Below are 12,558 nucleotides of genomic sequence, written 5' to 3' on the forward strand. Positions count from 1 at the left end.
GGGAATAGCCATTCCTAGGGAAGGCATTGGTATTAGCTATTCCCATGCTCTTGGGAATAACTTTTATATCTCACACACACACACACACACACACACACACATTTTGCAACGTTTGCAATTGGCATTTTGGGGAAAGAAAAGTCTTTCCCCAAAACGCTATTGACATTTATATAAAAGAAAATTATTCGTTAACATTGCAAATGAAATTATGAAGCCTTGAGGAGCCTCAAGGCTCCATTTCCTACTTCTCCCGATGTGGGATAAATGGGGAAACAAATATAAATATAAATATAAATATGTTTTTTTTATAATAATAATAATAATAATAATAATAATAATAATAATAATAATAATAATTATTATTATTATTATTATTATTATTATTATTATTATTATTATTATTGTTGTTGTTGTTGTTGTTGTTGTTTCGTTGTTGTTGTTGTTGTTATTCTCTCTCTCTCACACACAATGCACATACATGTATATAAATATAAATATTGATAGGGAATATACTTCGGTTTTGACTTCCCTATTCGTTCGTGCTCTTGTTAGCATAGTTGGGTCGGAGTCAAACGGTTTGAGTCAACGGGTTAAAGTCAAACCCATCAACGCTTGTGCCTATATAAGGGGCATTAATCCTTCATTGTAGGGGGCCTCTCTCCCTCTCCTCCATAACACTCTCTCACTCAAGACACTCTCTAAACTAGCTCTCTACACACTCTCTAAATTATACAGTGAATAAAAGAGTCTCTTTGAGCTACTATTCTAGCAATTAGTCTTTACTCTACATACACTTCACAGTTCACATACATCGAGTAATAAACTGTATCAAATATAAATAAATAAATAATATATATATATATATATATATATATATATATATATATATATATATATATATATATAACATTCAATATATCATAATCATATTATTATTATTATTATTATTATTATTATTATTATATATAAGGGTATTTATGTCTTTAAAACCTATTCCGTATCTATTTCTTTAACTAACCAAACACTGGAATACAATTACTAAATTCTATTCCTTCAGCGAACCAAACAATAGAATACAATTCCTATTCTATTCCTTACATGTTCCATACCCTGTGGAATAGCATTTCTATTCTCTCCAAATTCATTCCGTGAACCAAACGTGTTATAAAAGTATATATTATGAAGAGTTGGAGTCCCCTGGTGGGAGTTTGAAAATTTTATTTGTGATGAGAGTATTCATGGTATGTGTGTATTATTGGAGAAGTCTGGAAATGTTTCACTATTTGTTGAACATACCGACTATGTTGAACAAGCAATAACTCATGCTGAAATTCCACTTCCAATTTTTTTTATTATTTTTGTTTTTGACAACAAACTGCGGGAATGAAAGTAATGAAACTGAGAATATGGGAGGTGAAGGAGAAATGAGCGACATGCAAAAGGTATGAACTTTACTTGTGCATTTTACCTTTATTTTATTCTTTTCATTTATTTGACATTCAAATGAATCATAACTTTAGTTGTACATTTTTGTGCTTGTAGGATTTGTTACATTCTACAAGTGATTTGTTACCATTTGTTGAACAAATTAAAGAATGTGTGCTAGACATATTTACGCTAGATGGGGTAAGAGGTTTAAGAGGTGATGAATTAAAATTTCAGTTTTGGATATGTTTAAGATCTCCTAATAACAAATTAAACCTGAATTTGAGAAAAGTATGGCTACTTTGAGACGAATAAATGAGGAAGCACTTGATTATTTGAAAGAACAATGGGATCCAATTCATTGGTGTCAAACATTTTTTCTGACTTCTCAAAATTTGATGTAATTGATAATAACATGTGTGAGACATTAAATGTGGTGAATTTAGAGGCTAGGTGTAAGCCAATAATTTCTATGTTAGAAGAGATTAGAGTTACATTATGAGAAGATTAGTTAAAAATAGGGAGTATGGGAGAAATTGGAAGACTGGTTATGCACCTAGACAACTTCAAAAATTAGAGAAAAATAGAAAATTGGCAGCAGTTTGGGAGGTTGATTGGAGTCGGGGAGATCACCATGAAGTTTCTTGGGAGAATGTTGAGGCACAAAGAAGGGAAAGTTACTCTGTAAATATAAAGAAAAGAAGTTATAGTTGTAGAGGATGTGATATAAGTGGAGTTCCATGTCAACATGTAATCTCAGCAATCATGTATGAGGGGTTAAGAAGGATGTTTATCTAAAGGCATACCATCATATGCTTTATGCAGTGAAAGGGCCAATGTTTTGGCCTAAAAGAAATGTAGAAGAAATTTTGCCACCTTATGTTAAAAAAAGTGTTTGGGTAGACCACAAAAGGAAAGAAGAAGGAAAGAATTAGAGGGTTGTAAAAAAGGTTAAAATGTCTAGGATCGAAAGAAAAATGAAGTGTAGCATATGCCGACAAGAAGAACATAATAGGCTAAGATGTCTGAGAATGGTAGATCCTTATTATCAAATTATTAAAGGCCTAATATTCAGGTACCATTGTTACATTTCTTCATTTACTTTTTTTTTTTTTTTTTATTACTAATATAACTTGTATTATTATGTGTTTAGAAAACAAAAAAAGACAAAAAGACAAAAAAAAAAAATGATGCAAGTAGACCGTCAAGGCCCGAGTCATCTCACTCTACTCCAGTTCCATTCTAAACTGGTGCATATGAAACTTCACAAAATGCAAATATGTAGGCAAAAGCTGATTCGTTGCACTTTACTCAAGTTGGTTCATCTCATCATACACAAAATGCAACTATCAGACAATTAAAATTGTTTTCAGCTGTTAATGTAATTAAAAAAGTTTTGTTATATATATATATATATATATATATATATATATATATATTTTTACAATACTAATTTACTTTTTATTTAGTACATAGAATTAATTTTATTTTTTATAAAACTAGCCAGCAAAATCTAGCAAATACCATACATGACAATTCCAACGCCACGTGGAAAGACTTAACAAAAAAATTAAAAGATATTAAGTATTGTCCTTAATTATTTTAAATCTTAAAGTACATGGATTAAATTGAACAAAGCAGGTACTTTGTCCTCTTAATTTCTTATTATCAAACTCAAATTAACTCTACGTATACTATATATACAAACCGAACCAACAATGGTCCAGAAATGGGCATTTGGTCTAGTGGTATGATTCTCGCTTAGGGTGCGAGAGGTCCTGAGTTCAATTCTCGGGGAATGCCCCAGTGATTTGGGTTTTTAATTAAGCGGTAGTATTTGCTTTTAATCAACTGTGTTTTTAATTAAGCGGTATTATTTGCTTTTAATCCCACTTGCCCCCATGGGTTTTTAATTAAGCGGTAGTATTTGCTTTTAATCAACTGTGTTTTTAATTAAGCGGTATTATTTGGTTTTAATACCACTTGCCCCCATGCCTAAAAGTCTATTAAATTCGTTGATATTGTTTTATGCAACATCACAAAATTTAACATGGCAATTCAAACGTCACATGTACAAAGTTAATGAAAAAATAAACGGTGTTAAATATTGTCTTTAGTTGTTCTAATTTAAAGTACAAGAATTAAATTGAACAAAATTAAGGTACAGGAACTAAATTGAACAAAACACCACAGTACAGAGACCTAACAAGTACTTTGACCAAATTAAGAATCAACTAATTTTAGTACCTAAATTTTAAAATTTTGTTACTTAGAGTTTTAGTCAGCCAGTCATGCCTAAAAGTCTATTAAATTCGTTTATATTGTTTATGCCACACAACAAAATCTGACATGGCAATTCCAACGTCACGTGAGCAGAGTTAAAGGAGAAAATAAACGGTGTTAAATATTGTCCTTAATTGTTCTAAATTTTAAAGTACAAGGATTAAATTGAACAAAATTAAAATACATAATTAAGGTACATGGACTAAATTGAACAAAATACCACACACAGGAACCTGACAATACTTTGACCAAATTAAAAATCAACTAATTTTAGTACCTAACTTTTAAAATTTTGTTACTTAGAGTTTCAGTCAGCCAGTCAGGTATGAAGTATGATACTGTATTTAGTATCGGAGAATTATAATACAAGTAGTAAAATTTTGAAATTAAGTATTAAATTTGGTCGATTTTAAAGTGGATGACCAAAAATTTAGTATTCTAGGAATTAAAAATGAAATTAACCATAATGATTTGTTATAAATGAAAATTCCTGTTTTTTTTTTTTTTTTTTTTTTTTTTTTTTGAAAATATAGAAACTCATTCTTTTAATCATAAGCTGAAGCGATTACAAATAAGATCGATGGAACGGCATATCATTCTTTACCGTCAGGCATAGAAACAACTTTCCTAGCAATATATGTTACAAAGAACTTGAATCGCAGACTGTTTCACAAATTTGAAGCTGAATTCGTTAGATGAATTTAACGCTTCTTTGATATCATTGAAGAATTGATCAAACGTAGTCAAGACTAACTTTGGTTGAAAAGTTTTGCACACCACCTAAGTATATGTTTTCCATCTGTCGTTCATTGACAATATATCCATCGAGCTGAGATTCTGATGCTCTTTTACATTGTTATCTTTGTCACACAGGATGAAGTTCACATACGCCATGACCAACTTATATGTTTCACACTTAATTATGAAGAAAAGGACTCGCCAAAAGAAACGAGAGGAAAACAAGCTTGCCAAAAGAAATGAGAGGAAAACAAACTCGTCACACAAACTAGAGAAAACACAGAAAAAAAGAAAAGAGAAGCAATAGTACACCTCTTGAACTTTATTTTACGGATCCACGGGAATCAAACTACTTCTGTATCCAGATCTGACGGAATCCTTAAGCTTTAGATCGGTGGTGGCTGAATCGGCACTGGACTTTATTATGAAACTTTAAAAAAAAAAATTAAAAAAATAGGAGACCGCCGACCAAGAAACAAAGTTTCGTCAAAGGCTCAAAGCTTCGGTTAGAGGCCGGTGGCCACCAGATGAAGAAACGCCAAAAAAAAAAAAATGTGAGACAGAAAGAGAGGTTTCGAGAGAATTAGGATTTCTAAGGATAGTTGGGAGTGTTCAATAATAAGAAAAGAAAAGAAAAGAAATTAGGCGGATGAAAATTCCTGTTTAGTTTAAGAGAAATTGCACGTGTAATATATATATATATATATATATATATATATATATATATATATAGATTAAGGATCAAATGAGTACTCATCCTTAGGTGAGGACGTGAGGTTTAATCCCAGTCGTGAATTTTGTTTAGATGTGTGGATGTAATTTTATTTTATTTTTCTTTCCTTTTTGCATGGTAGGGGTTTTTTAGTAAATGATTTTATTTTCCTTCCATAGATTTAATTAGAATAGTTTTATTAGGCATATTTTTAGGATTAATAATTAAGGTAGTGTAGGATTCCTCTAATAATTTCCGTTTCAATCTTTCTAGACTTCTAGGTACGGTATAGTTTGTTCGTTTTTTTTTTTGTTTTTTTTGTTTTTTTTGTTTTTTTTTTTTTGTTTTGTTTTTTTTTTTTTTTTTTTTTGTTTTTTACAGTTTGTTTTTGTTTTAACGTCATTTCCTTCGTTCTAAACTTCTAGTTATTGTATAGTTTGTTTGTTTGTTTTTTTTTTTTTTTGTTTTTTTTTTGTTTTTTACAGTTTGTTTTTGTTTTAACTTTCGTTTTGGTGTTCTTGCATTGTATTTTCAATCTTAGCAGTTTTGGGTTGTGTCATTTGTTTTCCTCTTTTCTTTGGTGTGGTAGTTGTTCTATGTATTTGTGTATTTATTCACTACCGTTTTTCTTTGGTGTAGTAGTTGTTCTATGTATTTGTGCATTTATTTACTACCGTTTTTTTTTTCTTATGGACGGTCCTTTTTGTACGCACGTTTGTTATGCATGTGTTTTTTTAATTTTTTGTTAGCCATGCTAGGATTAGGTGGGTACTTTATGGATAATGCTAGTGTTTTGTTTGTGTCAAAATTGTCTTAACTAGTATGTCAATATTTCTTTATGCGGTTTTGTGTATTGTTGGTATCATTTTATGTGTATTACTGTATTACCATTTATATTTTAATCTACTTGCGGTCTTTTTTTCCCAAGCATGTTCTTTTAACTCATGGTTTTTTTTTTTTTTTTTTTTTTAATATCATGTAAGCAATGGTTGTTGTTGGTGGTGGTAGAAATTGATCAGTGTTAAAAATATTTATCTAGTTTGAGTCTTTTTGTGGCACTTCTGCATCGGAGAAAGTTTGTGTTCGCCCTACTGTTGTCTCTAATAACAAAGGCAATAGCAATCGTCTCAAAAGCTCAAGGGAGATGTCTGTGGATAAGGCTTCAACCCCCCCCCCCCCCCCCCCAAGCGGCAATGTAGGGCATGCAAACAGCTTGGGCATAATGATAGTTGTAATTGATAGTTGTACCTTGATGAATATTTTAGTTATGTTTCAACCTTCAATCCACCATTATTCAACATTTTTCTTTTAAACTTGTTTTTTAGTTAATTTATGTCATTTGGTCATTTGCTTTATTTCATATTTGTTTAGCGATACATTTTCATTCTACCTTTGTGTATTGTGAATCAAGTTTGCTGTGCATTCTATTTATTATGTTTGACAATAATGGATTACTGTGTTCTTTTCCTACAGGCAACTTAGTGGTGTGGAACAAAGAACTGTGGCATTTAAATAAACTAATACTATGTACTACTTTAAAATGCGTTTTGAATTTTTTTTTTTTTTAAAAAAAAGAATTACACCAAGTGTATAATATGTATGAAAATTGTGATTGAAGTTTATTGCATTCCGACAGATGTTCAAGTATCGTCATTGGGCAGCGCACTAAAACCAAAGTGCACACGCATGCAAATGAGAATTCTGTCATGGCAGTATTTTCCACAAACCTCTACTATGCACATTATAAACATTCAAAATTGCACTGAAATAATATTACCTGATGCACACTTTCACTAACATACAATACACCCACAAATGCATACTTTACAAAACATAACGGCACAGAAACAAACAGTCTTGGTTATCCTGTGTACTTGTTTCTTGAACCGGAGGATCAACGAAGTCATCATCTGTGTTATGGCTGTCCGTAATCTCAACATGTTGCTTCTTAGATTTCTTGTTCTTCGCTGCAAATTCACATTACAAAAGAAACCAAATAACATCAGTTTATACAATGCTCGATGGTCAAGCCCCCAAATGCACACACAACAGGACTATCATAGCACTTTATGCATTCGTCCTCAAATCTACTATTCCACTGCTAATGGACACTCAGTTATACAAGCATACACTTCCCCACCACATTTTTTTTTATCACATTTACGTAGACATTCATCACCCACATTTAGGTATGTAACCACGATACTTTATATGCATGACGTACACACCCTCAAATGCACACATTAACTCAGTACACAAACGGATCATATGATCGAATGCATAGCGTCTACCGAATACATTGGAATGCATAAACATAGACTTCAGGCACACATTCTTATTATTACAAAATGCACAAATCAGAAGTAACAAGACGCACATTAATCATTACGCATACTCCTAATCTTTCTGCACACATTTCTATTACCCAAATGCACAATTCAATGACCACACTCATTGAACCACTCCCAATCTTTACTCACAATAAATTAATTTTTTCCCTCATCTAATTCAACACTTACAAACCACCAAACCACAATCTATTTTTCATTTCACATTTTAACCAAATATGGTTACTCACAAATACACACATCATCTCTTCATACCTTTACTTCATGACGCACAATGCACAAACTCATTCTTCTTTCACATACTAACTGGCAAGTAACATGCACAAATACAAACTACTGTCATGCACTCTAATCATTTTTCTTGTACTGAAACCATTTACACAATACAAATATCTGTTTCATTCTATGACTCTTTATCATTTTTCATTTCAATCTTAACATATTTCTTGTTCAATTATTAATAGTGTTAGTTAATTCAAGTTAACACCATCATGTTGTATTACTCTTCTTATATTTATGTCATTCATTTTCAAGATTTTCTGCAAATAAATTATACATAGTTCTATATGAAATTTCATATGCATACGTTTATACTGTTAAGCCCACACGCCATTTATGTATGCACAAAGTTCTGTTCTGTAAACGCACATTTTTACCCAATGTAAATCATTTTCCTTCGTATTGTGGAGCCCCCTCAAACTAATTCAGTCCAAAACAACATACTACTGTGGTTCTTACTATACGCTACCTAACCTCTTGTGCATCCCAATCATCTCTTTTGTTCTGATAGTTTTTAAAAGATTAACTAAATCTCTCTTTTTTCCTCAATTTTTATAAAATTCTGCCACTGGCAGTGTGCAATTTGATTGCACAAATAACCAAATACTAATATTCACCCCATCACTCTCCCTCACAATTCGATTCCAGCATACATACTCACTGCCTCATGCAATAAATCGATGCAATATATGTCTGTATGGGCGTCCATTGCACACAATGCCCCTCTCACTGCCTTAACAAATAAATTACATGCAAATTAAGCTCCTCCAATGGTGTCTTATCGCCTAGCAGTGACGAAAAAAAATAAACAGGTGCCCTTGTTCCCGCACTCTATTTGCCGTCCTCACCCATCGGCGACACTCCAACGGAGTCCAAGCCAGTCGGGGTAATCAACACCAATCATCGTTCAATTTATATTATCCAAAAAAAAAAAAACTAAAGCGCACAAAACCATTGACTACGAACCCCATTGTTCCCGTACTGTATTTGCCGCCTTCACCCACCAGCGCACTCCAACGGAGTCGAAGCGAGTCGCCCTAATCCACTCCCACCATCGGTCAATTTTTATTATCCAAAAAAAAAAAATCAAAAATCGCACAAAAGCAAACCATTCGAACATGCAATTTGACAAACATTCTTTCCAATTTTGCAGGCAAGTGATCGAAATAACAAAAATAATAATAAAAAAAAAATATACAAGGTTTCGCTTACGGAGTCTACTCGTTGCCTCAAGAGATGCACGCCGTTGATTTCTTTTTTAGGCCCGTCCGCCATAGCTCCCGGTTGTGTAGTCTTACCCACCTCTTCAACTAGTTGTCGCTTGAGCTCTCAAATTCGTCTATGGTGAATGTGCAATCCTGACAGCTTCCTTTCACTTTCGCCGTTTTAACCCTACGCGTACATACCCGGACGTTTCGCTCTTTCCTTTCTTTTATTGCACAATCAATTATTATTTTACCCTTTTACCCCTTATATTAATTACTACTACACTTATTTACCTGATTTCCTGCACGTTTTAATTTTCTCCTTGTGCAATCAGCGCCGTTAGAAGGCCTGATCTGATGGATGCAATTTGTCCACAGACCTCACCTAATATCCTAGCCTCACTTGAACCTCACCCTATATATATATATATATATATATATATATATATATATATATATATATATATATATATATATATATATATATATGAGTAAATACCAGCTAAGGTCCCTCGAGTTTGGTGGTTTCACCATCTATGGTCCCTAACTTTCGTAATTACCATCCGTGGTCCTCTGAGTTGCGAAACCTGACCAGTTGACATCCTCCCGTTAGTTCCTTCTGTTTAAGCCGTTAAAAGAGGGGATAAATATGTCATTTGCTATATAATAAAACATTCAGAAATTAAAAATCACAGAATTTCTTCATTGACTCCATTTCTAGACTCCTCCTCTGGCTCTGTCCGCCAAGGTTGCGGCGGTGGAAGGCGCCGCTATGGATCAACTCCTTCGAATCTTAGCATGAAATCCATTAAAAATCTTCTTCTTTTTTATCTCATCCCAGTCCTGAATTGAAACCACACACACTTACAGTGTTTTCCATTCTCCAATTCCATCATTTCTGCAATTCTAATGGGGGCAAACTTGAAGCATTACCACCTCTCAAAAGGTTCATCTAATGCAAAAACACCAAGAAAATGACGACGTTCTTCCTGCGAAAAAGTGAAAGCATTTCCCATATCTATCTCTCTCTTCCCCTTGTTGCCTGGCGGCCAAGAAATGGGTGTGGGCAATCCACCCACTAGACCTCAATCAAGAATACAATCCCATATTTGATGACCAAAAAGTTCAAAAATTGGCCACCCACAAAATAATAAAATGATAAATACAAGGAAGGGGTGCTCATACCAAACCCCTTTTTTGCAATGAATTTGCCCAGATTGAAAATTGATCCTTATTATTCCGGGTTTCCCTTAACCCATTAAGGCCACTGCTAATTGTATTCACATCCACCACCAATTTCAAGCTCCCCACTTTTCTCCTTTTCTTTGAATCATAATTCTTATCCTTTGCAACAATCGCATCTCCTGTTCCCTCTTCTACTTCATTCTGAAAATTTGTAAAGCGCAGCACACAGTGATGTTGAAACTGACGTTGTAACACAAACGATCTGTAACGCAGTTCGGGCAAACAACCCTAATCTGCGAGGCACTTCTCAATTTTAGAACTTGCCTAAATCCACTAAAAGCTCAATATTTAAAGTACACTGTTTGGAACCTGAGATTACACAATAGAATGATCTTTCCTACCAAACTATTGAAACCTAAACACATGTACTACTTTCTAGGGGAATTTAGTATCCTATTCTCAAAGACTCTCGTACCTCACAATTAGATGTTGAATGCTTGAGGTCTACAATAAAGGACATCCCCTATTTATAGTAGCTATTCCTAACAGATTCGTGAATAACAAACTATTCCTAATCGAAATAGAACTAGAAAATCTTCAACAACAAATCCCCTTAGAACTAGTATTCTTCAATAACTATTCCTCTTAGTACTGATATTCCTTTATAGAACTGGAATTCTTTTTGCACATAACTTTGACAAAATACTTTGAGTCAACATTCTCCCCCTTTGTCAAATTTTTGGCAAACACCTTGGTCTCTGTCTTTCTCCCCCTTAGTTGATGCTACAGTGGTGTTTGATTGATGGTAGATTAATGACAGGTTAGATCACTATCCCATGTGTAGCTTTTATCAGATGATCTTTTCCCCATTATAACACATTCATGTTTTTGGTTGTAGACTTTACAATTCTCTTTGGAAAATTCTACTTTGAGTTCATCATCACACAGTTGACTTATACTGATAAGGTTTGCTTTGAGTCCTTGTACCAAAAAGACTCTTGGTAATCTGGGCAGTCCATGGACATTCAAGGTACCACTTGCGATAATCTGTCATTTTCCTCCATCTCCAAAAGTGACATGCCCTTCATTTTTGTACTGGATATTCTCAAGATAATGTGGATTTCCTGTCATATGTCTTGAACATCCGCTGTCAAAATACCAAACACTTTGTTCTTGGCTTGTTTCTGAGGTATACGCAACAGCTTGTGTTTGATCCTTTCTTACCCATACTTTCTTGCTGTTATTTTTGCTTTGTACTGTCCAATCTCTGTTGTTTTGTCTGTAATAGAGATCATTTTGTCTTTTGAAGCAGTATGCCTTTATGTGTCCCAATTTGTGGCAGTAATAACATCTGATTCTCCTTCGGTGTTGAAAGTGATGTTGTGACACCTCAGGATTTTCAGAAGAGTGGCTTTCACTGGACGCTGGATTTGGAGATCTAGGCCTTCCATCTAGTGCCTTGATTTCTTGTAACAGTTTGGCCTCTCTGTTTTTAGATTCTAATAATTCATTTTGAGTTTCTTTGAGGCGCTTTTCTTCTCTATCTTTTTCACCTTTTAGAAACTGATTTTCTTGCATGAGCTCTAGATTCACTTTGATGATTTGTTCCCATTTAGCATACAATTGGGTATATGACTCTAGCAGTTCTTGCATATCATTTTCGTTTTCGTTGTCATTCTCATGATTTGCGGTGAATGCTACGAAATTAGTGTTGGTGTCTTCTTCACTATCTGAGTCATCGCTTAGTGTTGCCACATATGTTTTGTTCTTCCTTTTAAAATATGTTGGACATTCTGACTGGATGTGTCCAAACCCTTTGCACTCGTAGCACTGAATTCCTTCAGGTTTTAGACTCTCCCTTCCTTTTGAAATAGATTGATTTTGTCCAGTTGGGAAGTTCCCTTGATTGATTGAAGCACTTTTGCTTCTAAATTTGTTGAATTTTTGGAGAACTCTGTTGAAATTCTTTGTTAGGAGAGCAATTGATTGTTCCATGGTTTCAGTATCAATTTCTGGACTCTCTTTCTGCTTTGATTGGAGCGCAATTCCTTTGTCATTATTTTTCCCTTTTTGCAATATCTCAAGCTCATATGTTTGAAGATTTCCCATTAGATCACTGAGTTTGTAGGTGTTTAGATCTTTGTTTTCTTGGATGGCTGTAACCTTTATCATAAATCTCTCAGGTATGGAACGTAGGACCTTTTTGACGAGCCTAGGTTAAGGAATAGGTTCGCCTAGGTTAAACGCATCTCCAGCAATCCCTAAAACTCTTGCACTAAACTGTGAGATATCCTCATCTTCTTCCATTTTTAAATTCTCAAACTGTGTTTGTATCATTTGCAGCTTGGATTGCTTAACAGAAGTATTTCCTTCGTGATGATCA

General features: G+C 33.8%; 1 long non-coding RNA gene and 1 other non-coding gene across 2 annotated transcripts; one reads left to right on the forward strand and one right to left on the reverse strand.

The window, feature by feature from the left end:
- The first annotated feature begins 3,156 nt into the window (after nucleotides 1–3,156).
- TRNAP-AGG lies at nucleotides 3,157–3,230 on the forward strand. Its single transcript has one exon. It is a non-coding gene; the product is annotated as a tRNA-Pro (tRNA).
- Nucleotides 3,231–6,888: 3,658 nt separating this feature from the next.
- LOC109184771 lies at nucleotides 6,889–9,048 on the reverse strand. The gene is made up of 2 exons (XR_002054868.1): nucleotides 8,998–9,048; nucleotides 6,889–7,125 (listed from the first exon to the last, which is right to left on the reverse strand). It is a non-coding gene; the product is annotated as an uncharacterized LOC109184771 (long non-coding RNA).
- Between the last annotated feature and the right edge of the window lie 3,510 nt (nucleotides 9,049–12,558).

Source organism: Ipomoea nil, unplaced genomic scaffold (assembly GCF_001879475.1).
Source record: "Ipomoea nil cultivar Tokyo-kokei standard unplaced genomic scaffold, Asagao_1.1 scaffold1286, whole genome shotgun sequence".
Classification (NCBI taxonomy): domain Eukaryota; kingdom Viridiplantae; phylum Streptophyta; class Magnoliopsida; order Solanales; family Convolvulaceae; genus Ipomoea; species Ipomoea nil.